Raw genomic sequence first — 26,668 nt, 5'->3', positions numbered from 1 at the left:
GTAAGCCGTGTTTCACATCCCGACCACATGCAGGTACTCTCGCTAGGGAAGAACAGTGGTAGCTCACTGGGAGCCGTGTTTCACATCCCGACCACATGTAGGTACTCTCGCTAGGGAAGAACAGTGGTAGCTCACTGGGAGCCGTGTTTCACATCCCGACCACATGCAGGTACTCTCGCTAGGGCAGAACAGTGGTAGCTCACAGGGAGCCGTGTTTCACATCCCCACCACATGCAGATACTCTCGCTAGGGAAGAACAGTGGTAGCTCACTGGGAGCCGTGTTTCACATCCCCACCACATGCAGGTACTCTCGCTAGGGAAGAACAGTGGTAGCTCACTGGGAGCCGTGTTTCACATCCCGACCACATGCAGGTACTCTCGCTATGGAAGAACAGTGGTAGCTCAAAGGAAGCCGTGTTTCACATCCCGACCACATGCAGGTACTCTCGCTAGGGAAGAACAGTGGTAGCTTACTGTGAGCCGTGTTTCACATCCCCACCACATGCAGGTACTCTCGCTATGAAAGAACAGTGGTAGCTCACTGGGAGCCGTGTTTCACATCCCCACCACATGTAGGTACTCTCGCTAGGGAAGAACAGTGGTAGCTCACTGTGAGCCGTGTTTCACATCCCCACCACATGCAGATACTCTCGCTAGGGAAGAACAGTGGTAGCTAACTGGGAGCCGTGTTTCACATCCCCACCACATGCAGGTACTCTCGCTAGGGAAGAACAGTGGTAGCTCACTGGGAGCCGTGTTTCACATCCCGACCACATGCAGGTACTCTCGCAAGGGAAGAACAGTGGTAGCTCAAAGGAAGCCGTGTTTCACATCCCGACCACATGCAGGTACTCTCGCTAGGGAAGAACAGTGGTAGCTCACTGGGAGCCGTGTTTCACATCCCGACCACATGCAGGTACTCTCGCTAGGGAAGAAAAGTGGTAGCTCACAGGGAGCCGTGTTTCACATCCCGACCACATGCAGGTACTCTCGCTAGGGAAGAACAGTGGTAGCTCACTGTGAGCCGTGTTTCACATCCCGACCACATGCAGGTACTCTCGCTAGGGAAAAACAGTGGTAGCTCACTGGGAGCCGTGTTTCACATCCCGACCACATGTAGGTACTCTCGCTAGGGAAGAACAGTGGTAGCTCACTGGGAGCCGTGTTTCACATCCCAACCACATGCAGGTACTCTCGCTAGGGCAGAACAGTGGTAGCTCACAGGGAGCCGTGTTTCACATCCCCACCACATGCAGGTACTCTCGCTAGGGAAGAACAGTGGTAGCTCACTGTGAGCCGTGTTTCACATCCCCACCACATGCAGGTACTCTCGCTAGGGAAGAACAGTGGTAGCTCACTGTGAGCCGTGTTTCACATCCCGACCACATGCAGGTACTCTCGCTAGGGAAGAACAGTGGTAGCTCACTGTGAGCCGTGTTTCACATCCCGACCACATGCAGGTACTCTCGCTAGGGAAGAACAGTGGTAGCTCACAGGAAGCCGTGTTTCACATACCGACCACATGCAGGTACTCTCGCTAGGGAAGAACAGTGGTAGCTCACTGGGAGCCGTGTTTCACATCCCGACCACATGCAGGTACTCTCGCTAGGGAAGAACAGTGGTAGCTCACAGGAAGCCGTGTTTCACATACCGACCACATGCAGGTACTCTCGCTAGGGAAGAACAGTGGTAGCTCACTGTGAGCCGTGTTTCACATCCCCACCACATGCAGGTACTCTCGCTAGGGAAGAACAGTGGTAGCTCACTGGGAGCCGTGTTTCACATCCCCACCACATGTAGGTACTCTCGCTAGGGAAGAACAGTGGTAGCTCACTGGGAGCCGTGTTACACATCCCCACCACATGCAGATACTCTCGCTAGGGAAGAACAGTGGTAGCTCACTGGGAGCCGTGTTTCACATCCCCACCACATGCAGGTACTCTCGCTTGGGAAGAACAGTTGTAGCTCACTGGGAGCCGTGTTTCACATCCCGACCACATGCAGGTACTCTCGCTATGGAAGAACAGTGGTAGCTCAAAGGAAGCCGTGTTTCACATCCCGACCACATGCAGGTACTCTCGCTAGGGAAGAACAGTGGTAGCTCACTGTGAGCCGTGTTTCACATCCCCACCACATGCAGGTACTCTCGCTAGGGAAGAACAGTGGTAGCTCACTGGGAGCCGTGTTTCACATCCCCACCACATGCAGGTACTCTCGCTAGGGAAGAACAGTGGTAGCTCACTGGGAGCCGTGTTTCACATCCCGACCACATGCAGGTACTCTCGCTAGGGAAGAACAGTGGTAGCTCACTGTGAGCCGTGTTTCACATCCCGACCACATGCAGGTACTCTCGCTAGGGAAGAACAGTGGTAGCTCACTGGGAGCCGTGTTTCACATCCCGACCACATGTAGGTACTCTCGCTAGTGAAGAACAGTGGTAGCTCACTGGGAGCCGTGTTTCACATCCCAACCACATGCAGGTACTCTCGCTAGGGCAGAACAGTGGTAGCTCACAGGGAGCCGTGTTTCACATCCCCACCACATGCAGGTACTCTCGCTAGGGAAGAACAGTGGTAGCTCACTGTGAGCCGTGTTTCACATCCCCACCACATGCAGGTACTCTCGCTAGGGAAGAACAGTGGTAGCTCACTGGGAGCCGTGTTTCACATCCCGACCACATGCAGGTACTCTCGCTAGGGAAGAACAGTGGTAGCTCACTGTGAGCCGTGTTTCACATCCCGACCACATGCAGGTACTCTCGCTAGGGAAGAACAGTGGTAGCTCACTGGGAGCCGTGTTTCACATCCCGACCACATGTAGGTACTCTCGCTAGGGAAGAACAGTGGTAGCTCACTGGGAGCCGTGTTTCACATCCCGACCACATGCAGGTACTCTCGCTAGGGAAGAACAGTGGTAGCTCACAGGAAGCCGTGTTTCACATCCCGACCACATGCAGGTACTCTCGCTAGGGAAGAACAGTGGTAGCTCACTGTGAGCCGTGTTTCACATCCCCACCACATGCAGGTACTCTCGCTAGGGAAGAACAGTGGTAGCTCACAGGGAGCCGTGTTTCACATCCCCACCACATGTAGGTACTCTCGCTAGGGAAGAACAGTGGTAGCTCACTGGGAGCCGTGTTACACATCCCCACCACATGCAGATACTCTCGCTAGGGAAGAACAGTGGTAGCTCACTGGGAGCCGTGTTTCACATCCCCACCACATGCAGGTACTCTCGCTTGGGAAGAACAGTTGTAGCTCACTAGGAGCCGTGTTTCACATCCCGACCACATGCAGGTACTCTCGCTATGGAAGAACAGTGGTAGCTCAAAGGAAGCCGTGTTTCACATCCCGACCACATGCAGGTACTCTCGCTAGGGAAGAACAGTGGTAGCTCACTGTGAGCCGTGTTTCACATCCCCACCACATGCAGGTACTCTCGCTAGGGAAGAACAGTGGTAGCTCACTGGGAGCCGTGTTTCACATCCCCACCACATGTAGGTACTCTCGCTAGGGAAGAACAGTGGTAGCTCACTGGGAGCCGTGTTTCACATCCCCACCACATGCAGATACTCTCGCTAGGGAAGAACAGTGGTAGCTCACTGGGAGCCGTGTTTCACATCCCCACCACATGCAGATACTCTCGCTAGGGAAGAACAGTGGTAGCTCACTGGGAGCCGTGTTTCACATCCCCACCACATGCAGATACTCTCGCTAGGGAAGAACAGTGGTAGCTCACTGGGAGCCGTGTTTCACATCCCCACCACATGCAGGTACTCTCGCTAGGGAAGAACAGTGGTAGCTCACTGGGAGCCGTGTTTCACATCCCGACCACATGCAGGTACTCTCGCTAGGGAAGAACAGTGGTAGCTCAAAGGAAGCCGTGTTTCACATCCCGACCACATGCAGGTACTCTCGCTAGGGAAGAACAGTGGTAGCTCACTGGGAGCCGTGTTTCACATCCCGACCACATGCAGGTACTCTCGCTAGGGAAGAACAGTGGTAGCTCACAGGGAGCCGTGTTTCACATCCCGACCACATGCAGGTACTCTCGCTAGGGAAGAACAGTGGTAGCTCACTGTGAGCCGTGTTTCACATCCCGACCACATGCAGGTACTCTCGCTAGGGAAGAACAGTGGTAGCTCACTGTGAGCCGTGTTTCACATCCCGACCACATGCAGGTACTCTCGCTAGGGAAGAACAGTGGTAGCTCACTGGGAGCCGTGTTTCACATCCCGACCACATGTAGGTACTCTCGCTAGGGAAGAACAGTGGTAGCTCACTGGGAGCCGTGTTTCACATCCCGACCACATGCAGGTACTCTCGCTAGGGCAGAACAGTGGTAGCTCACAGGGAGCCGTGTTTCACATCCCCACCACATGCAGGTACTTTCGCTAGGGAAGAACAGTGGTAGCTCACTGTGAGCCGTGTTTCACATCCCCACCACATGCAGGTACTCTCGCTAGGGAAGAACAGTGGTAGCTCACTGTGAGCCGTGTTTCACATCCCGACCACATGCAGGTACTCTCGCTAGGGAAGAACAGTGGTAGCTCACTGTAAGCCGTGTTTCACATCCCGACCACATGCAGGTACTCTCGCTAGGGAAGAACAGTGGTAGCTCACTGGGAGCCGTGTTTCACATCCCGACCACATGTAGGTACTCTCGCTAGGGAAGAACAGTGGTAGCTCACTGGGAGCCGTGTTTCACATCCCGACCACATGCAGGTACTCTCGCTAGGGAATAACAGTGGTAGCTCACTGGGAGCCGTGTTTCACATCCCCACCACATGCAGGTACTCTCGCTAGGGAAGAACAGTGGTAGCTCACTGGGAGCCGTGTTTCACATCCCGACCACATGCAGGTACTCTCGCTAGGGAAGAACAGTGGTAGCTCACTGGGAGCCGTGTTTCACATCCCCACCACATGCAGGTACTCTCGCTAGGGAAGAACAGTGGTAGCTCACTGGGAGCCGTGTTTTACATCCCGACCACATGCAGGTACTCTCGCTAGGGAAGAACAGTGGTAGCTCACTGGGAGCCGTGTTTCACATCCCGACCACATGCAGGTACTCTCGCTAGGGAAGAACAGTGGTAGCTCACTGGGAGCCGTGTTTCACATCCCGACCACATGCAGGTACTCTTGCTAGGGCAGAACAGTGGTAGCTCACAGGAAGCCGTGTTTCACATCCCGACCACATGCAGGTACTCTCGCTAGGGAAGAACAGTGGTAGCTCACTGTAAGCCGTGTTTCACATCCCGACCACATGCAGGTACTCTCGCTAGGGAAGAACAGTGGTAGCTCACTGGGAGCCGTGTTTCACATCCCGACCACATGTAGGTACTCTCGCTAGGGAAGAACAGTGGTAGCTCACTGGGAGCCGTGTTTCACATCCCCACCAGATGCAGATACTCTCGCTAGGGAAGAACAGTGGTAGCTCACTGGGAGCCGTGTTTCACATCCCCACCACATGCAGATACTCTCGCTAGGGAAGAACAGTGGTAGCTCACTGGGAGCCGTGTTTCACATCCCCACCACATGCAGGTACTCTCGCTAGGGAAGAACAGTGGTAGCTCACTGGGAGCCGTGTTTCACATCCCGACCACATGCAGGTACTCTCGCTAGGGAAGAACAGTGGTAGCTCAAAGGAAGCCGTGTTTCACATCCCGACCACATGCAGGTACTCTCGCTAGGGAAGAACAGTGGTAGCTCACTGGGAGCCGTGTTTCACATCCCGACCACATGCAGGTACTCTCGCTAGGGAAGAACAGTGGTAGCTCACAGGGAGCCGTGTTTCACATCCCGACCACATGCAGGTACTCTCGCTAGGGAAGAACAGTGGTAGCTCACTGTGAGCAGTGTTTCACATCCCGACCACATGCAGGTACTCTCGCTAGGGAAGAACAGTGGTAGCTCACTGTGAGCCGTGTTTCACATCCCGACCACATGCAGGTACTCTCGCTAGGGAAGAACAGTGGTAGCTCACTGGGAGCCGTGTTTCACATCCCGACCACATGTAGGTACTCTCGCTAGGGAAGAACAGTGGTAGCTCACTGGGAGCCGTGTTTCACATCCCGACCACATGCAGGTACTCTCGCTAGGGCAGAACAGTGGTAGCCCACAGGGAGCCGTGTTTCACATCCCCACCACATGCAGGTACTCTCGCTAGGGAAGAACAGTGGTAGCTCACTGTGAGCCGTGTTTCACATCCCCACCACATGCAGGTACTCTCGCTAGGGAAGAACAGTGGTAGCTCACTGTGAGCCGTGTTTCACATCCCGACCACATGCAGGTACTCTCGCTAGGGAAGAACAGTGGTAGCTCACTGTAAGCCGTGTTTCACATCCCGACCACATGCAGGTACTCTCGCTAGGGAAGAACAGTGGTAGCTCACTGGGAGCCGTGTTTCACATCCCGACCACATGTAGGTACTCTCGCTAGGGAAGAACAGTGGTAGCTCACTGGGAGCCGTGTTTCACATCCCGACCACATGCAGGTACTCTCGCTAGGGAATAACAGTGGTAGCTCACTGGGAGCCGTGTTTCACATCCCCACCACATGCAGGTACTCTCGCTAGGGAAGAACAGTGGTAGCTCACTGGGAGCCGTGTTTCACATCCCGACCACATGCAGGTACTCTCGCTAGGGAAGAACAGTGGTAGCTCACTGGGAGCCGTGTTTCACATCCCCACCACATGCAGGTACTCTCGCTAGGGAAGAACAGTGGTAGCTCACTGGGAGCCGTGTTTTACATCCCGACCACATGCAGGTACTCTCGCTAGGGAAGAACAGTGGTAGCTCACTGGGAGCCGTGTTTCACATCCCGACCACATGCAGGTACTCTCGCTAGGGAAGAACAGTGGTAGCTCACTGGGAGCCGTGTTTCACATCCCGACCACATGCAGGTACTCTTGCTAGGGCAGAACAGTGGTAGCTCACAGGAAGCCGTGTTTCACATCCCGACCACATGCAGGTACTCTCGCTAGGGAAGAACAGTGGTAGCTCACTGGGAGCCGTGTTTCACATCCCCACCACATGCAGGTACTCTCGCTAGGGAAGAACAGTGGTAGCTCACTGGGAGCCGTGTTTGCTCACGTACTTAGCATTTCCGCTTCCCCGGGCGGACGTTTCCAGGGAGGTGCCACGCTGAGGCGACGGGAGTATTTCCTCCGATATAAGTCCCCCCCCCCCTTTTATAGGTTGTCGTCTGAGGCTTAGTGAACTCAAACATGAAATAGAAACAATAGATAACTAAACAAAATTCCATGTTTATAGACTCTTCGCTAGCTGATTGGTCACAGTTGGCTTGAGAAGCTTGAGAAGGCTTTAGCCCACGAGTTTGAATTCAGAACTTTCACTTAAAAAAAAATACAATTACAAAACGACCACCCCGATACTCCGTTCTTTCCCCCCCCCCCATCCCTTTCCAACTGGTCCTGACAAGTGATAGGATCAGAGCGTAGTGAGAAATCTAAAAACATAAAATTGCACTAAACAAAAAACAATCGATTCAAATATTTCTAATCCCACAGATTTACTATTGTTAGTCTAGATTGATTACAAATTTAATGACATGACTGAAAAAACTAATTGATACAACTACGCTAAATATAAGTTTTTTGTTGTTGTTGTTTTTATTACAACACATCTTTGTATTGTTAAGACCTCTGCGCAGTGTTGATTCTTGGCAATCTGTCTAGTGTAGATCTAACTGTAGGTAACGCTGAACTCAACACTTCAGTAACACCGGCGAAAGGCCGAAACAATCAAATATGTAGTCGACGCTGATATGTTGTTCTAACAATATGTTTAATACTCAACAGGGAATCGTCCGATGTCAATAATGTCGTACTCAAGTCTACTACTTTTCAATAAGCGTCCTCCTTCTAGCGTCGTTTAGAGCGTTCTTCTTTTTTAAAGATCTGTCACGTCACTTGTCGCTAATTAAAACTTTCCCCTTATTCCCGAAACAAATAACTAAATCCTAATCATGTCATAACAGTATTTTACAAGTTTTTTGGATATGAACATCCCCTAACACTTTCTATTAATAACTGTTTCCTTCAAAACACTCCTGAAATATTCAGTAATTTTTGAAGTTGCGTACAACAATGTACTGTACATCACATTACCGTGTAAAGAAGATTGGTGCATACAGTAAGTATGTTGTTACTAAAGTTTGCCAGTAAAAGAACATTTTGGAATTAGAATTAATATTTGTAATAATTGTTTTTCTACGTTTTGTCATTTTTTATGCGATATTCATAAACTATAAATATCTATCGGGCAGCTGCAGGAAAACCAGTGGTGAAAAAACAACAACATGGATTTACATATCATTAATAGTTTTGAAAACCCTTGATATAGCCTTTCCGCGAAAGTTGGACCTCTCGAAAGTCAAGGGACCACTGAACTGCAATACATAATCTGTTACGGTATATTGCAATAGATACCCCGGGGCTCCGCTTCTGAACCAGCTTTTGGAGCTTAGCCCCAGCTGTGGGACATTCCATTGGTGTATTTAAAATTGCATGACACATTTGATAAACAGTGTATTAATCAAGAAGTTTGAATACATTTTCTGTAATGAAAGATTTATTAAAGCGTACAACCGAGAGAGAGAGAGAGAGAGAGAGAGAGAGAGAGAGAGAGAGAAACAAAGAGAGATAGAAGGAGATAGAGAGAGAAAGAGTTTATATCTACCTAGTTGTATTGTCATGTTCGTCTCACAGTGGATAACACTAGTACCCTATACATTGTATTCACTTCAAATGGAAGCCAATTAAAAAACGTTTTTTTTTTTTAAAGAACTATGTATTTTTTTTTTTTTTAATTTTAATATTTTGATTATGTTGATATGAAATATTAGCTTAGACCTAAGCATACAGAAAGGCAGATTTAATATTATATAAATATCATAGTCAGATTAGTTTCTTATGTATATCCATTTTAATGCTGAATCCTAACTTCAAAATAAAAACATTATACAATATAAAATTATTAACTTTACCTTGATTTGTAATTCCCATCAGCCAGAGAGAAATACTCATTAGTCATTGTGACATAGATCAAGATGATAAACGCTAGCATCGGCTTTAGTCTATGGGAATGGTTTGTATAAATCTTTATTTCCAGAGAAGTGGTCTTAGAGTGGACGCAAATAAATAAACAAACAAAAAACAAGAAGAAAACGAATTATCCTTGTCTATGATGGTTCCAGGAGGAGTGGGCCTCTATGAACGGCTCGCGTGGAACAGACATCCCTGTTTCTTATACCACAAGGTTCCAAGTATTGATATCAACTGGTTGTGGAGTTGGGTGGCTGCCGCTCAGCTGAACAGGGGAGTTGCGTGGTCACTACTTTGCTGAATGGGGGAATAGGTTGGCCACCGCTGAGCTGAATGAGAAGGCTTGGGTGGTCACCGCTTAACTGAATGGTCAATGCAAGAGATTTGACGGACATGGGTTTACGCGCGAATGAATTTGTCAAACGCGACACATTATTGAATTATTAAGAGAAAAAAATTGGGGATTCCTTATCAGAGCGACAATGTAGAATATTCGGCTTCTTTCCCTTACAAATATGTTACTAATAATAGTTCTTCCTTAAAAGAATAGATAGCAATAGGAGTTGAGTGATATAAATAGACAAGAGAAGATTTGGGTTAATGAAAGATGACAAAATAAAAAAAATTATAAAATATCATAAGAACTACACTGATGGACGACAAGGACGTAGTGTGTTATTAAACATGTTGAATTTTAATGTCGTCTGCTAGTAGAATGCTGTGGGGCCTATTTTTACTTGTATGGCAAAAATGTTTAATACGATTTTTTCCCGTTTTTTTTTTTAGTAACACATCCTTAAATATTTGACAAAATAAAGATGATGTAGTACAGTGCCCCATGAGGACCAAACGTACTGAACAACAAATAAACATCTAATTAAAAAGAACATATTGGAGATTTTAATTAACAATGTGCAAAAGTTAACTAAAAAGCTATAAACTTTCAGTTTAACTAAAAAAAAATTAGTCATTGTTTAACTTGAAAAAAAAAGTTTAGTTAAAATCGTAGTTTAATTATTTTTTTTTAGTTACTAACTAAAAAGTTTAATTTAAATTTGTACAACTTTTCAACATGTGGTCAGGGTTGAAACGCACATCCCTGTTTTCTGGTCATGTGATATCAATAACTTTAATTATAAAAAAAAAATGAGGCAGTTAAAAACTATTTAGTCAGTCTGCATTTGAAGAGGGTAAAGTAAAATGTTGAAAGTAGCAGTATAATAAGATGTTGTTAAACATTTTTGGCTAAAAGCTTCTATGCAATATTATGAATGGGATTGTTCCGTTTTTTTTTTTAACCACGTGGTTTTGTTTAATTTCTGTTTCTAGTTGGACTCTGATTAGTGAGTTAGGTCAATATTTAGTGGTTTTGATCAATTCATTTGCGGCAAACAATAATTTATGGACTGCAGGAACATCAAGTACACTCTTTATATAGTCTCAAGACTTATTATTGAGATCTAAGAATCGAAAGTTAGGCCTATATAGATCTTAAAGCATTAGGATAACCAACTCTATATTAAAAAAATCCTTATCCACACCCTCTCTTGACCATAAAACAGACTGTGTCCAACTGATTTTAACGTCTGGTCAGCTAGACATACACACGTAGGCCTAGTGTACTGTACGTGTGTAGTTGATGATACTACAAGACTACCTTGCATTTTTTCATTACGCGTTATGCAATAGTGTTTTTGCTTAATGTGGAGTGGTCAGACGAGGCATGTCTTGTCAAGCATGTTCTTTACACTAAAATAGTTACACACCCTCCTTGACCATAAAGTAAAAAGACCGTGTGTCCAACTGATTTTAACAACCTGGCCAGATAGACGTACACGTGTAGGTCTATATAGTCTACTGAGTGTGCAGTCCATAATGACAAGACCACCCTGTTTTTTTTCCCTTAACGGTTAACGGTTATGCAATAGTGTTTGTTGTATTTTTAGTGGTCAGACAAGAAAATAACACATCGGTATGGTTAGTCAAGCATGTATTTTACACTATGAAATAGTTATGCGGTCAAATGTTTCTTAAAACTCTAACAATTTCATATCTATTTCATTGGTTACTAGATCTAATTTTTAAACTCTAATTGTATGTTATGTAATGAGATTTTAAGCTTTAACGATATAAGTAATTAAAATTTTCCGTTATATAATAAGTTAATATAATTTTTAAAAAAATACCATTCTTTTCTAAAGGTTTTAATTGAAGGCAAAAATACAAGCACACATATTTATTTAGACATCCTTTTTTTTTTAAAGTTTTATTGTGCATTAACGTTTATGTAAGAAACATATTCCTTAGTACTGATTTTATTATGGATAAATATTTCTAGGTCAACATCGCCCCCCCCCCCAAAAAAAAAAGTTTGTTATAGTTTAATTAATTTTCTTTAATTTAGTTTAACTATACTCTGAAATTCATGATAAACTAATAGTTTAACTACTTTATTTTAGCTGATAACTAGTTTTAGTTTAACTTTTAAAAGTTAGTTTAGTTCCCGTCACTAATTTTAATAGAGAACTGAGAACCTATCAATAGCCAGCTTGTTGGGGTATCTGCTGTACAGAATCAAAGACGTGTGTGGATAAGCTCGGGGAGGTGTTTAGATGTACCATATACAAATGAGCACTGCAGAGTACATTTTTAAGCTATTTGGTTTGTAACTATTTTTAAGTTGGCAACTTTGAATTTGAGATTAGTGTCCTTGACATTGTTTACATTATAGTAAAAATTTCCAATGGATGTGTCTAAACACTTTCTTTAAAAAAATAATAGAGAAATATGTGATGTTGTATATTTCCTTGTAAGGCATTTTATCCTAAGTAACTGCCAGAACCATATCTAAACCCCCTTGTATAAGCTTTGACCTTAGTGACCTATAAAAAATCAAATAAATGATAGTTCAGTGTCACAACAAGAATATTTTTTTTAATGGACTTATTAGCGTGTGTGTGCTGGAAATTTTAAAATTATTATATTTTTCTCGCTTTTAAGATATCTCTGTAAGCCGACTTCTTGAGCCTATATTTAGTAGACTTAACTTAATTTGTTAATAAATGTATTTCCCCACATATCTAAACGGAGGTTGTAAACAATGAGATCCCGTATGAATAATGCAAAATCAGGATAAGACCAGAAAAAAAAATGTGTCCTGGAAGCTGAGATAAAAAATATTTCTCTATTCACGTCTGATTTCTATACAGGAAATGAAATAAACAGACAATCTATAAGTGACCCTGAGAGAGAAGAGACAGAAAGAAAGGGGAGACAGAAGAAGCTTGAGAGAGACAGAGACAGACAGAGAGAGAGAGAGAGAGAGAGAGAGAGTAGAAAAGAGGGGGTGAAAGAAAACAAAGTGATGGTAAGAGAGATAGAGAGCGTACAAGAGACGGGAAAATGACGTCATTAAGGCCCACCAAATGAGAGAGACAGAGAGAGAGAGAGAGAAAGACAAATTGAGATACAGAGAGAGAGACAATAGTATGAAGGCGAGATGGGGAGAGAACGAGAGAAAGACTCGGAGTAAATGAAAAATGCATTGAAAATATTGCCAAGTGCTTAAGAAAAAGAATTATCGGGCTATTGAGACAGAGACAGAGAAAGAGACAGACAAGAGAGAAACAGAGAGAGAGAGAGAGAGAGAGAGAGTTCATCTGTGGGAAAACCAAGCAGAAGCTGAAGACAGACGCACAATTCAATTATAAAATTCTCAGACATCTACGAGCTGAGGGGTCAAGCAGGAAACATTTTTTTTATTTCTTATTGCTCTCATTTAAGAGCTAAATTAAATTTGATTGCACAGAAATGTGCTGCGTACATTGGACTGGGTGCTGATAACGCTGCGGCGGAGTTGGACATTAGAACATCTGCGACGTCAGTCAACTGTAGTTCTTTTAGTATTTACCTTTTAAACGACGTGTACGCAAACAGATGTAAAGAGAGAGAGAGAGAGAGAGAGAGAAGGAAAAATTGTGAGAAAAAGAAAGAGAGGGGAAAAAAGATATTGAGAGAAAAGGAAAGAGAAATAAAGAAAAAGGGGGAGATAAAGAAAAAGGGGAAAAAGGGTAAGATAGAGAAAAAGGGTAAGATAAAGAAAAAGGGAGAGATAAAGAAAAAGGGGGATATAAAGAAAAAGGGGAAAAAGGGTAAGATAGAGAAAAAGGGTAAGATAAAGAAAAAGGGAGAGATAAAGAAAAAGGGGGAGATAAAGAAAAAGGGGGAGATAAGAAAAAGGGAGAGATAAAGAAAAAGGGTAAGATAAAGAAAAAGGGTAAGATAAAGAAAAAGGGAGAGATAAAGAAAAAGGGGGAGAGAAAGAAAAAGGGAGAGATAAAGAAAAACAAAAAAAACTAAGAGACTAAATGTTACAACAGGTCATTGACTTGTAGCACCAAACTGCTGGTAGAAAACTACACAATGTTAGGTGTAATTTATCTTAACTAAAAACAAAACAAAAATCCCTATGAGGGATGCTAAATAGAACTTCAATTATAATATAGACAAAATCAACTTGTGATACAATAAGCTATTTGTAGTAGACTTTAGTAATAATACTCTTTAACAACATCTAAATCACTACAATAACACAACTTTCAGTCTCACGTTCTGGAGTCGTCTCCCCTAACTAAGGGCAAATTACCTATGCTGTATGAATGATGAAAGATAAGCGGCATTGTGGTCAGCTGTCTTAGTTAGGGACAGACGACTCCAGAGCGCCAGACTGAAAAGGCGTTGTTGTTGTTTTTTTTGTGTGGTGAGATTTAGTTCAGAATACCATTTTAAATATTCTTCTTTAAGTCTACTAGATGTATTTCATTTGATATCAAATTGATTTTGTCTATATTATAATTAAAGTTATAAATAATTTTATTCATAAAGAAGTTATTCAAGTCACTTCAAGTTTTATAAACTAAGATATAATACACCTATATCGGTTTACTTGACTACCTGTCAGGTAGTACGGGCCATATTCAATCGGCTACAAGAATAAAGAGAGAGAGAGAGAGGGATTTTACCTAAAATCTTCTTATACATAAACATTGTGTCAAAATATTCATGGACTTATAAGTCACACAATTTTTTAAATTATAAACCAAGCTATCCAGCATCTTGTCTGCTATTAGCCTATAATAAGTATGCTACACCTTTAACTTATACGATTGAGAACATTGGATTCTATCTGCAGATCCCATCATAACAAAAGTCTACACGTCACATTTTTGTATTTTTTTTTGTAATCACTGATTGAGCCTGTGATGTTATTGCTTTAAATTTTAAAACTTCCCCCCTTTCAACTATATCCCTCCGCAACTCCCCCCCCCCCCACTTAAAAAAAAAAACAAAAAAACAACATAGAAAACATTAGCCTTTAAAGGGGAGATAACCTACCAACTTGGTCAGGCTAGATTAACAAAGAGGGCGACGTCCACCTTTGAGTCTTGTAAACAATAAAACAAAAAAAGTTGGAAGCGATAGAGAAGGACAAAAAAAGGTAGAATAGACCAATACCAGCTACAGCTGTGGATAGTTTTATGTGACCAGAGGTATTGTTTGGTAAGAAAGACAAAGTCACTGAAGAAACAATTTATCTAATTAAATATCCGAGCAAGTAGATCTATTGACTCAATACTGAACTACTGATATGACAGACTATTACAATGTCACTATAAGATACACTTATCTTTATCTCACTATTTCTATCTGATTTGAGCTCTCTCTTTCTTAATTTAGCTCTTATTCTCTCTTTCTTAATTTAGCTCTTATTCTCTCTCTCTCTCTCTCTTGCTGTCTATAGATCAGCCATTCTCTTTCTAAAGCTCTTTTTCTCTATATTACTGTGTATGTATGTATGTATGTATGTATGTATGTATGTATGTATGTATGTATGTATGTATGTATGTATGTATGTATGTATGTATGTATGTATGTATATATGTATGTATGTATGTATGTATGTATGTATGTATGTATGTATGTATGTATGTATGTATGTATGTGTATCTATCTATCTATCTATCTATCTATCTATCTATCTATCTATCTATCTATCTGTCTATCTGTCTATCTGTCTATATATATATATATATATATATATATATATATATCTCACTATTTCACTCTTTCGATCTCTCTCTGTTTGGTCTACTCTACACTAAGAACTGTTAAGATTGTATAAGCAAACATTCTTATTAATTTGCCTTTCAAATATCCTGAACACTAGTTTAGTAAATAAGATTGAAATTAAAATCTTTTCTTTTTAATTGTGATGTTTCAATGATGTCTAACTTTCCTCTTGAATGAAGGAACATAAATGATTTAAAATGATTTAAACTTGGTCTCCAGGCCTGACTGTCAAGCCATGACGTCACAGTTGTGAACCAAACTTCCGTTTACTTTGTATGGAAAAAGTATTTCTCAGAAAGAGCAGGGTGGCGGCAGTCTGTGCACTTATTGAACCTAGCCTCGCTCTGGGATCATGGGTTCTATTACGTCTTAGCTTTTCTTAGAATCTTAACTACTCTCCCCTGGGATCATAGCTTCTCTCCCTTGGATCCTAGCTTCTCTCAGCTGCAGATAATCAAGATGTGTTAACTCCATCAACACTTGCACTCTCCAAGTGAACTGAACATTTGTCTTTGGGGGATTTCCCCGACTGGATTCATGAAGCGATCACACAAGAAAGCAGTTCCATTATTTAGTAGAAGCGTGAAGCTAATGTTTGACTTCAATAAAGTGTCAGCGTCTGGGGAGTCGTCCAGACAGACAATTACTTCTGCAATGTTGTTAATTAAACAGGAAACACAAGTAGGTTTTTTTTAAAACTTAGAAAACATACTTTATTCCTCTGGTCTGGTAGTCATGGCGACACAAATGTTGACCAGTTCCCATCAACCCCTCTGTTTTCTGACGTCATTAATGGTTCTGTGCCAGGAGCGTCCAAAGGAATGCGCAGAGGGTCGAGACCAATGATTATAGAAGACTGACCTGAAACGTCACAACCAGTGGGCAGTTTAGACCAATAGCTCGTTGCCACGTCATAGGTCTGTACAACGTGTCAACGAGCTATTGGTCTAAACTATTTTAGATGATACCACTGACGCCCTTCTACGGGCCACATGTTGTCGTTCCAAGAATAATCAAGTGATTTCGCTAGACACTGAACGTACAGCACGCTGGAATGTAGGCAATCTGTTTTAGTCACAAGTGTAGGAAGGTTAGTGTCTAGATCTCGTACATTAAGTCACTGTGTCTTCGAGATCTAAAAGTATAAGCACACACACACACACACACACCCACACAAAATGTGAGATGACTCGCTTTCAGGTCATGATCTACAAGTTGTAAACTATCAATACGCCTCCATGCGTATCGATTGGATGAAGCTAATCAGACAGAGAGACTAGATTTAGAAGTAGATCGTCTGCTTAGATTTCGATTGGTAGGTGAGGGATGATCCGGTCAAGACATCATTTAAATAAGTCGCTACTTAGATATAAGATTGAGCTACATCAGGGTCAGTGGTTGGCGTGTAGACAGTACCACATTACAGTAATGCTGCTGTACACATGCATAGACATACACACGGCTTTGGACTTGGTCAGATTTGACACGATTTCCACTGCCAATTATAATGAAGCGATCCAGAAGATTTATTTATTTTTTTTTTAGTAATTTTTGTTTTATAATTGGATGAGGGCTTCAAAACCATTGTTACATAAGACAGTTTGTGTAGTGCCCCGACGATCCCGCAGATCAAAGGATAGGTGAAAGTGAATGTAAAGTTAGATGTGAACCTGGCCTAACTAGTTCCCCTTTTAGACCTTGTGGTCTATAGGACAGATGATGTAAAGTTCATCTGTTTTTGTGGCCCACGATTAGCGAGGGTGTCATGTAGCCAGCACAACGACCAACCGCCTATACACTTTTCCCCAACTTATGTCAGGTACCCATTAGAGCTGAGTGGACTCAGAGACGCCCAAAGATTCCAAAGTTGAAAATCCCAGTCTTCACCAGAATTTGAACCCGGAACCCCAGTTCGGAAGCCAAGCGATTTACCGCTCAGCCATCGCGCCTCCCTTGGCCTAACTGATGTCTTATAATTGATCCAATTGTTTTGAAAAAGGCTCAATCTCTTATTCGAATCCTCAAAAAAAAAAAAAAAAAAAAATTCCGCAATAAAAAGATGTTCGTAAAAATGAAGTTTATAAGATTACTATTCATTTTAAATTAGGTCTAACTTATAATGCATACTAATTAGCTTTTTCTCTTTAAAAAACTGCTTGCATAACTGATTTTAAAAATTAGATTTTTCGCTTTCAGAAAAAAAAAGTAGCCGTTGCATCAGAACTTTGAATGGTCTAAAATATTGTGATGTCGGATTTTCAATATCTTTTCTAGTTTACGAGATCTAAACGGGACGGACGGACAGACGGTCAGACGGACAGACATTTCGCACAAAACTATTAGCGTCTTTTCCCCTTTCGGGGGCCGCTAATGAAATGATGATAGACTAAAAATTGATGCAATTATTTGTTTACATTAACATTGGTTTATTTAATGACTGTATGGTATCTCCAGCTATACATACCAAACACTTGCTAATAATAAGTAAAAATATAATGTACTGTGATGTACCATGTTTCTCAAAAGACTTTAAGTTAAGTATACTTAGATACCATGGTTATTTTCCTAAGTCGCTGGAATTCAAGGGTTCATTTTAAAAAAATCTACGTGCTTATTAAATGATCGTCAAATGATATCTCGCGCCAAAACGTCCCGTCGCCAAAACGGCGGCGCCAAAACGTCACGTACAGGCTCTTTACACATACTGAGTATAAAGGCGGGGTATACGCTTGTGCGGGGGTATACGCGTATAGCGAAAATTTCGATAGCTAGTTACTTATGATTGTAATTTTGCATTACGAATCCAGGCGTATGCTTATCATTCTGCAGCTCTATATATTCATAACCATTGTTGTGTTTCTAGCAATATACTGTCAAGGACTTAGCTGTTATCTATTTATCTGTTCAATGTCTATTGGAATATAATCATACCAATTGAATTGCTTTGTATCCTTTATTAATTATTTTTTTCGTTGTTTATGTTTTGTTTACAATAGCAAACTCACTTTATTATAAAGCTTAGATCTACATAGACATAAAAATAACGTCGCTACAAAGTATGTCTGGTATTCTATTCTATTCTTCAATTATTATTATTTTTTACCATGGGACTTAATCCGTTTTAAAGACAGTTGTTCCGTGTTTCAGACTGTTAGCCCTTGAAAAGGAGAGGCCTATTTTTCCTTAAGTCTTCTATTTACAGATACTTATGAGTTGAGAAGAGGATCAACTGTTTGTAGTTTCAACTGTTTGTAGTTTCAACTGTTTGTAGTTGGTTCACAAAAGATTCAGGACGTTCTGCAGATTGTTCCGGATACTACCGTTTAGTGACTTTGGACCAATTATTTATAACTTTGTTTGTTTTTCTTCTTGTTTTGATGTATTATACATATGAAATACTTTAATACTAAATAGTTTTTACGAATTTTAAAATTTATTGTTTTTATGAAATAATTGTGCATAACTTTTTTTTTTATTATCGTGAGTTGTAGAACTTGCTTCCATCACATTTTTAACATTCACCTAGACGTTAATCTTCTGAAACGTTGGGGCACCACACACGATCTGTTCACCGTCTTTCTCCATTCCTCTCTGTCTTTAGCCTTAAATAGAAGCTCTTTCAATGACATGGCCGTCCTAGTAGTTCCCGGGTCTATGAGAGCCCCCTAGGACCTTGTGATGTGGCCATAACGTTTTAGTTTGTTCTTCTTTGACAAGTGGTCAGCGGTCGTCGCGGGGCTCGGTAGCCATTGTGATCCTGTTTCGAATCTCCTCATTTGTGAATGCGTCCTTGTAGGGGAGACCTACCATCTTTCTATAGCATCTCAAGTCTAGTGAGACCTAAGATCTTTCTATAGCATCTCAAGTCTAGTGATATCTACCATCTTTCTATAGCATCTCAAGTCTAGTGAGACCTAAGATCTTTCTATAGTATCTCAAGTCTAGTGATACCTACGATCTTTCTATAGCATCTCAATTCTAGTGATACCTACGATCTTTCTATAGCATCTCAATTCTAGTGATACCTACGATCTTTCTATAGCATCTCAATTCTAGTGATACCTACGATCTTTCTATAGCATCTCAATTCTAGTGATACCTACGATCCTTCTATAGCATCTCAATTCTAGTGATACCTACGATCTTTCTATAGCATCTCAATTCTAGTGATACCTACGATCTTTCTATAGCATCTCAATTTTAGTGATACCTAAGATCTTTCTATAGCATCTCAATTCTAGTGATACCTAAGATCTTTCTATAGCATCTCAATTATAGTGATACCTACGATTCTTCTATAGCATCTCAATTCTAGTGATACCTACGATCTTTCTATAGCATCTCAATTCTTGTGTTACCTACGATCCTTCTATAGCATCTCAATTCTAGTGATACCTACGATCCTTCTATAGCATCTCAATTCTAGTGATACCTACGATCTTTCTATAGCATCTCAATTCTAGTGATACCTACGATCTTTCTATAGCATCTCAATTCTAGTGATACCTACGATCTTTCTATAGCATCTCAATTCTAGTGATACCTAAGATCTTTCTATAGCATCTCAATTCTAGTGATACCTACGATCTTTCTATAGCATCTCAATTCTAGTGATACCTACGATCTTTCTATAGTATCTCAATTCTAGTGATACCTACGATCCTTCTATAGCATCTCAATTCTAGTGATACCTAAGATCCTTCTATAGCATCTCAATTCTAGTGATACCTACGATTCTTCTATAGCATCTCAATTCTAGTGATACCTACGATCCTTCTATAGCATCTCAATTCTAGTGATACCTACGATCTTTCTATAGCATCTCAATTCTAGTGATACCTACGATCTTTCTATAGCATCTCAATTCTAGTGATACCTACGATCTTTCTATAGCATCTCAATTCTAGTGATAATTAAGATTCTCCTTTCTAGTTCTGCAGTTGGCCTCCAAGATTTACCAGTTACGTTTGAAATAGATAAGATTTATTCTTTATCAAAAAAAAAAAAAAGAAGAAAGTAATTAGATTTGCTTTAATAAAAGAAAACAAATTATCCTTTAATTCCAAATGACTGTATTGGTCACTACCCCACATATGGAATAACTCTTTAACTTATTATATCATCACTGGACTGTCTGGATAGATATTGACTCCTGATGTCACTACTGGAATCACGATATAACTATCTGACTCCTGATATCACTTCTGGGCTCTTGATTTCAAACTATTTAATTCACTATTTAACCCATGTTATCACTATTTGAGATTTCTTTTGAAAATTCCAAAGATAGATTGAGTTCATGAGGTTAGATTCTGTGAGTTTTGTCTGCAAGTTTGTTTTTTTTTAATGTTGTTCTCGTATGCCACAGCTAAACGCAATGATATCGTCTCGTAATAGAATCGATTCTATCCATTTAGTTAGAATCGATGCTACTATTAAATCCTATCTTAGTCAGACCTTCTGAGACACTCGATATTCTTCACTGATTACTTTTCAGTATTTCGTGCCCTGGACCGATTGGACAAGGTTTCACATCTGGTGTAGACCAGAATTTCAATGCTGCGTGGAGCTTATCAGTCTATGTCTAGCGGTAGTGCCTGACCAACGTAGTCCTGGCAAGATCATGAGATGGTGATCAGACTAACATTCAGGCTAACAACAGGAGGAAACTGTTTCATGTTGATTGACTTGCTGAGTAGCTACTTAACAGGTAGCCCAATTTAATTTCTTAACCATGTGTGAGTGGATGTTGGAAAGTATATGAGTGTTTAGGTGTGTGTGTGTGTGTCTGTGTGTTGAGGACAAAGAAGTATTTCGGCACCATTGATGACTCTCTTACAACTAACATGTGTAGATCTCTTGGCGTCTTAAAAGACTTAAATTTATCCGGTACACTCACTTCTTTTGTCTTTTTACATGGCTTCTATTAACTCACTCTGTCTGTCTGTCTGTCTGTCTGGCTTCTATCAACTCACTCTGTCTGTCTTTCTGTCTGTCTGGTAAAAAGTTCGTACACGTTATTTCTCTCACACCCAATCTCGGATCAAGCTGAAATTTTGCACAATTATTTCTTTTACCTGAAAACACAAGAATCAATTTAAAAAAATAAACAATTAGTTAATTAACTAATTGATTGTTTTGTTTGTAATCTTGAACCACGGAAAGAAATCGTACTTGAAAAATGTGCTGATATAAGTTGGATTAGTCCCCTTGAATAGGCGTAAACTCTGAGTGAACACGATAATATTGAGCCGATACCCCCTTCTCTCTCCCCCCCCCCTTTTTTTTTACCAATTGGTCCAGATAAGTGATACCATAGGGTATTGAGAAAGCTAAAGCATGATATTTGACAAAACAAAAACTACTGGCAAAAAATATTTCTAATGGCACAGAATCGTGAGCCGTATTACACACAGTCGATCTCCGACAAATAAGCTAAATATTGTCAACTAACACTAGACTAATAAAAGCTTGTATTTTTATAAGTACTTACATAGTTCAGTGTCTAAACACGTTGCGCTATATAAGTTCCATCCAAAATATAGGTCAACCAAAATTACTAATAAGATGATAAGATGCATACACTGACTTGAAAAATTCTAATAGTTCTCTCCAGTGGCGTAGCAGGGTACCGGGTTGAGGAATGCGAAGTTGGGCTCCCCTTTTATAGTGTGACTGAACCCAAACTGGGCTCTACTATATCTAATGAGAGAGTACATGTCAATGAAAACAAACTTATACGCCGTGTGATTGTTAAAACAGTCCACCCGAAGGCTCTTCGAACTCTAGGCGTGTAAGCCTGCTTGAACAACCGTTCTGTCTGGAAGAGATCCAAGTCAATGTCTATGTAAGCCTGCTTGAACAACCGTTCTGTCTGGAAGAGATCCAAGTCGATGCCTATGTAAAGCATTGCTATATCCGATATACCTGGCACTCCGGGCGCATGGACTAGAATGCATGCTCTTTTTAAAATAAGGCATAGTAAAGTTTATAAAATTAAACATTAATTTAATTTAATGAGGTCAAATCAACCGTGGTATCGACAATTAGGAGAGAAAGAGTTTAAAATGTTAAGGGGCACGGTGGCTAAATGTTTAAGCGCTTGGCTTCCGAAGCTGAGATCCTGCATCTCGGGATTTTTCAGGGCCCACCTTGAGTCCAACCAACTCTAATGGGTACCTGACTTTAGTTGGGGAAAGTAAAGGCGGTCGGGTCGTTGTGCTGGCCACATAACACCCTGCTCGTTGGCTATAGAAACAGATGACCTTAACATCATCTGCCCTATAGATCGCAAGGTCTAAAAGGGGAACTTTATTTTAAAACTGTTAGTCGCCTCCGCGCTGTGTCTTGTGAAGAGGTGTCCTAACGGAGGGGAAGTAACACAACCAAATAATAGTTGAAAGACCAACACTGCAAGGAGACTCGACGATGACGAACGCTGTCGAAGAATAGATTTATTACGTAATGAAAGGAATCGTCGTATGTCGTTAAGCTAAAATTCTCCGTAAACCTCCAGAGAACTAAAACCTTACCTCTCTCTAAAGCCCCCTAAAGAATTCTGTGTTTTCTTTTGTTACACCTCAAATTCTAGTCATGCTTTTCAATTGTCACGTTATTGCCGTCAAGCCAAAACTGTAACCCTTGGATGAAATAAACAACTTTTGGCGCCAAACTCCTAATTGTGTGCCAATCAAACTCATCAAGGACGAGTAGGTTCTTTTAAATAGGAGAAAGATTTGCACAGGTAAAACTCGCACTTCTCTTAGATCTACATTTGTCACGTCAATCGACTGCGCATTTGGTAAGCATAGCACAGTGTTTCTCAAACTGTGTTCCGCGGACTCCTAGTGTTCCGGGAGACTTGAATAGGTGTTCCGCGAGGCCTGAATAGGTATTCCACGAGGCCTGAAATAATTAACCAGTAGGTCACCACTCTCTTAAAAACATAAGCAAATTGTTCAATGAAATACTCAGAATGTGCAAAGTGTCCCGTTAAAGAAAGTTTGGGAAACTCTGTCATCGCAGATTTTGACAAAGTAAGCCAGCAAAAAAAAAAATACGTTCTAGATTAGCAACAAGAAGGTCTAGAGACATTGACCAGTTGTTCTGTATTTCTGTAAATTAGTTTAACAGGTGAGCATTATTGATTGATCGAAGACTGGGTTTAGAGTTTCTTCTTAGGTCCTTTAAAAAAGTTGCTAGACACATTATGCGGTTATTGGTCAGTTGAAATCATTTTATACAATAAGACATGCTTCATCATTGTCAGTTAAATGCAACAAAAAATGAACAGTCTGTATTTTTCACTGAATATATTTATTTATTTTAATGTTGGGGTTTGTATTTGTATTCTGAACGATGAGTTTGTAAAAAGATGTCGCTTCTATCAAGTTCAAAGCTCTGCTACTTCAGGCTACAATTTACGTGTATACAATAGTATTGAGAGATATCAAAAACAAATATTCAAATACATTTGTACCTGTTCTTCAACTCTCAATACCATGTATATGTTTTAAATGTCATGCGATTGCTCTCACGTGCAGCTGCTTACAAAAAGACGGTAGAAGCTTTGAATTTATTACAATATTATCTTCTCAGAACATTTATTACATAAATAAATCGATTATTTTAGCATCCTTTGAATGTGTTCTTTGGTTAAAATGTAGCGTGAATGTATTATAGTTCACTTTGACTCACTATTGTGCCAGTGGTCATCTCCTTAAGTAAATCCCGAGGTCACTGGTTTATCTGAAGTACTACTTATGTTTTGTTTTTTTTTTAAAATAGGAGTTTGTCTTGGCTAAATCCTTCTCCCTCTTTCTCTCCCCTCTCCTCTGCCTCTATCAATTTCCTTGTAACTTGACGGAATCTATGTAGCAATCAATAAAGTCATGGACCAACCTGACTGGAAACACTTGATCAATTATTTAAGTAACTCGTCCAGTAGCTCAAGTTTTGTTTCCTTTGCAAACGCTCGAGTTTGGAGAGTAGTTCGTCCGTCTATGATTTAGTGTTTGGTTTTAGAATCCTCAAAGTCTGTCGTTTTGTCATTCATCGCTCTACTTTCTGTTTGTATCTTACAGCTAAAAAAGATATAAAAAATTGAGAGCCAGGAAAAGGGAGGAGAGAGGGGGAGGGGGTAAGGAAGAAATGGATTGAATGAATTAATATTGGTAGTGTATAATATGAATAACTAGCCGAATCCGACCCGCGGCCTGCGGGTTTACCCGATTTGTAAATGAGTTTCACTTTTTAATAGAGATAAATTAAGGTATTTTCTTTTATTTTTAGCCCCCAAGTTGGGTGGGGACACTGAACATGCACTACGATCTCCGACATGATCTAACGATCATTTATGCCATGTTTTATAAAGATTGGTCTGATGGTTTTTGATTAATAAATACATTATGATTTATATATTAGATAGATATTTAGAGTATTATAACTATTTAAATCTATAGTTTGTTCTGTTATTGTTGTGTAGCTACCACTGAGTATTTAACTGAAGTATTTGTTATAATATAATAATTAGTATGAAATACTATAGCTCATATGTTGTATCTTTATTCTTATGAAGGAAAAAAGTTTCGGCTTTTAGATGCAATAAAATTCTTATTAAGGAAAAATAAAAAAAAAATATCAGTTAAAAAGAGCTGAATAAAGAGATGCATAGGTGTGTATAGTGGAAATAGAGCTACTCAGTTATGAGTAGTGACTGTAATATAACAAAACTTGATTGCCCAATATCACGTGAAAAACTCTTGGCAATATTAGAGCGTCACTAGAAAAAAAAATGAATGAGACATTGTAGACCACTATCAGCCTCCGAAATGAAGAACTGATTTACAAAATAAAATAAAATAACTTTTTTATGTTATAATATTGCAGAATGCAGATAATGTTGTAGACCAGTGATGCTCAGCCTAATTCAGTCTGCGGGCCATTTTAATTTTCAACACTCGTGTCGCGGGCCACACCACCGAAAATATTTTTTTAAAATTGACTTGAAATCATTTGTATGTAATTATTCACACATAAATTACATGTTAGCATTTAAAAAAAAATTGTGCATATCCGGCTGCATAGATGAGCCACCAAGTCAGAACACTACATCTAGACTCTCGTCCGTGAAACGAGGACGTTATATTGGTTTCGCCTGTTTCATCACTGAAAACGTTTGTGCTTGTGAGCAAGGTGACAATCCTTAACTCTTGTTTTGGGGGATTGAGACAAGTTTCTGCAGGCAACACGGAGTAGAAATCAGTTTTCTGCATCGCTAGAAATGTATCAAGCAGGAATGTCTGGTTTTGTTAGTCAATCAGTTCCAGTCACAGGTATGTTAGGGCACTAGACATATCGGCCGCTAATGGATCTTCGAAAAGACATATTTCATTCTTAAAAACTCCATAAATCTTTCACTGAATAATTCTTCAATAGCCTCATAAATATGATCATTTTTTTCTATTGAGATAGACCTATTTAGAGGCTTGTATTTTTTGTAGAGCGGTAGAGGTTAGGAAGTGACAATGTGCACCCCTTCCCCCTGCTGAATGAAGAGTTGCAATAGCGTTCGAAACCGCTTATGTCAGCATAGACATGCTAAGAGAAATCAACTTGTAGTATGGTGGTCATGCAGATGTGACGTGATGTCGCAAAAAATAGCCTAATCCCACAACCATGAGAGGTAGTTCAGTTGAGATACTTGCTTTAATTGCTCTGTCTTAAATATTTACATTTCATGTATATAAAAAAACACCTTTTTAGTATCTCATTATATGGTCCAGATTCAAAACCTTGTCACAGAGGTTTAGTTGGTGAATAAAGCAATGAAGCTGCAGACACTCGGTTCCATTTGACTCGACAACCTTTCTAATAACTCTTGCTTCCAGTCCACAGAGGCATCCAACAATACTTCTGACGCCATCAGTTGTCACTCCCATAAATTTCTCCCAAGAAAGAGAAATATCCTCTATGATGGTTGAAACCTTTTTGAACAGGTCTTCCCGTGATGGTCCCATGCTTCGTCCTCTTAGCTATTAACTCCTCCAGTATTTCAAAATAGCAGTTTATACCGTGAATACCAACAGTTGAGCGGTACCAGATATGCCCGTTTAATATTATGTTTTATTTTTAATACAGCCACATTATCGTGTAAAACTATGTTGGCTCATTATCATGTTCCTCAAGAGAAATAAAGATCCGTTCACTTTTCCTGGCATATTATAAATTTACGTGTTAAAGGCCATGGTACCAATCCATCTATGAAAGCGTAACTGCTCTAACATAGGGAAAGATACTTTGTAATTTTTGTTTTTTGGAGAGGGGAAGATTTTCTTCACTTTGTGCTGACGTTTCGGCGGGCCGGATGGAACGACGTCGCGGGCCGGATCTGGCCCGCGGGCCGTATTTTGGGCATCACTGTTGTAGACTGTAGACAATGAAAACGTTTGATGTCAGTACATCTATTGATACTGA

General features: G+C 40.9%; 1 protein-coding gene across 1 annotated transcript in view; it reads right to left on the bottom strand.

Annotated features, from left to right (window-relative positions):
• Window positions 1-9,311, bottom strand: part of LOC106055658 (delta-type opioid receptor-like) — a 96,548-nt gene extending 87,237 nt beyond the window's left edge. Inside the window, exon 1 of the mRNA XM_013212014.2 lies at window positions 9,007-9,311. The gene's annotated coding sequence lies outside the window, so the exon portion shown is untranslated. The remainder of the gene's footprint in view (window positions 1-9,006) is intronic.
• Window positions 9,312-26,668: the final 17,357 nt, after the last annotated feature.

The sequence above is a fragment of the Biomphalaria glabrata genome, chromosome 15 (assembly GCF_947242115.1).
Source record: "Biomphalaria glabrata chromosome 15, xgBioGlab47.1, whole genome shotgun sequence".
NCBI lineage: Eukaryota > Metazoa > Mollusca > Gastropoda > Planorbidae > Biomphalaria > Biomphalaria glabrata.
Note: the sequence above shows the minus strand (reverse complement) of the source record. Positions and strands in the feature narration are given on the sequence as shown.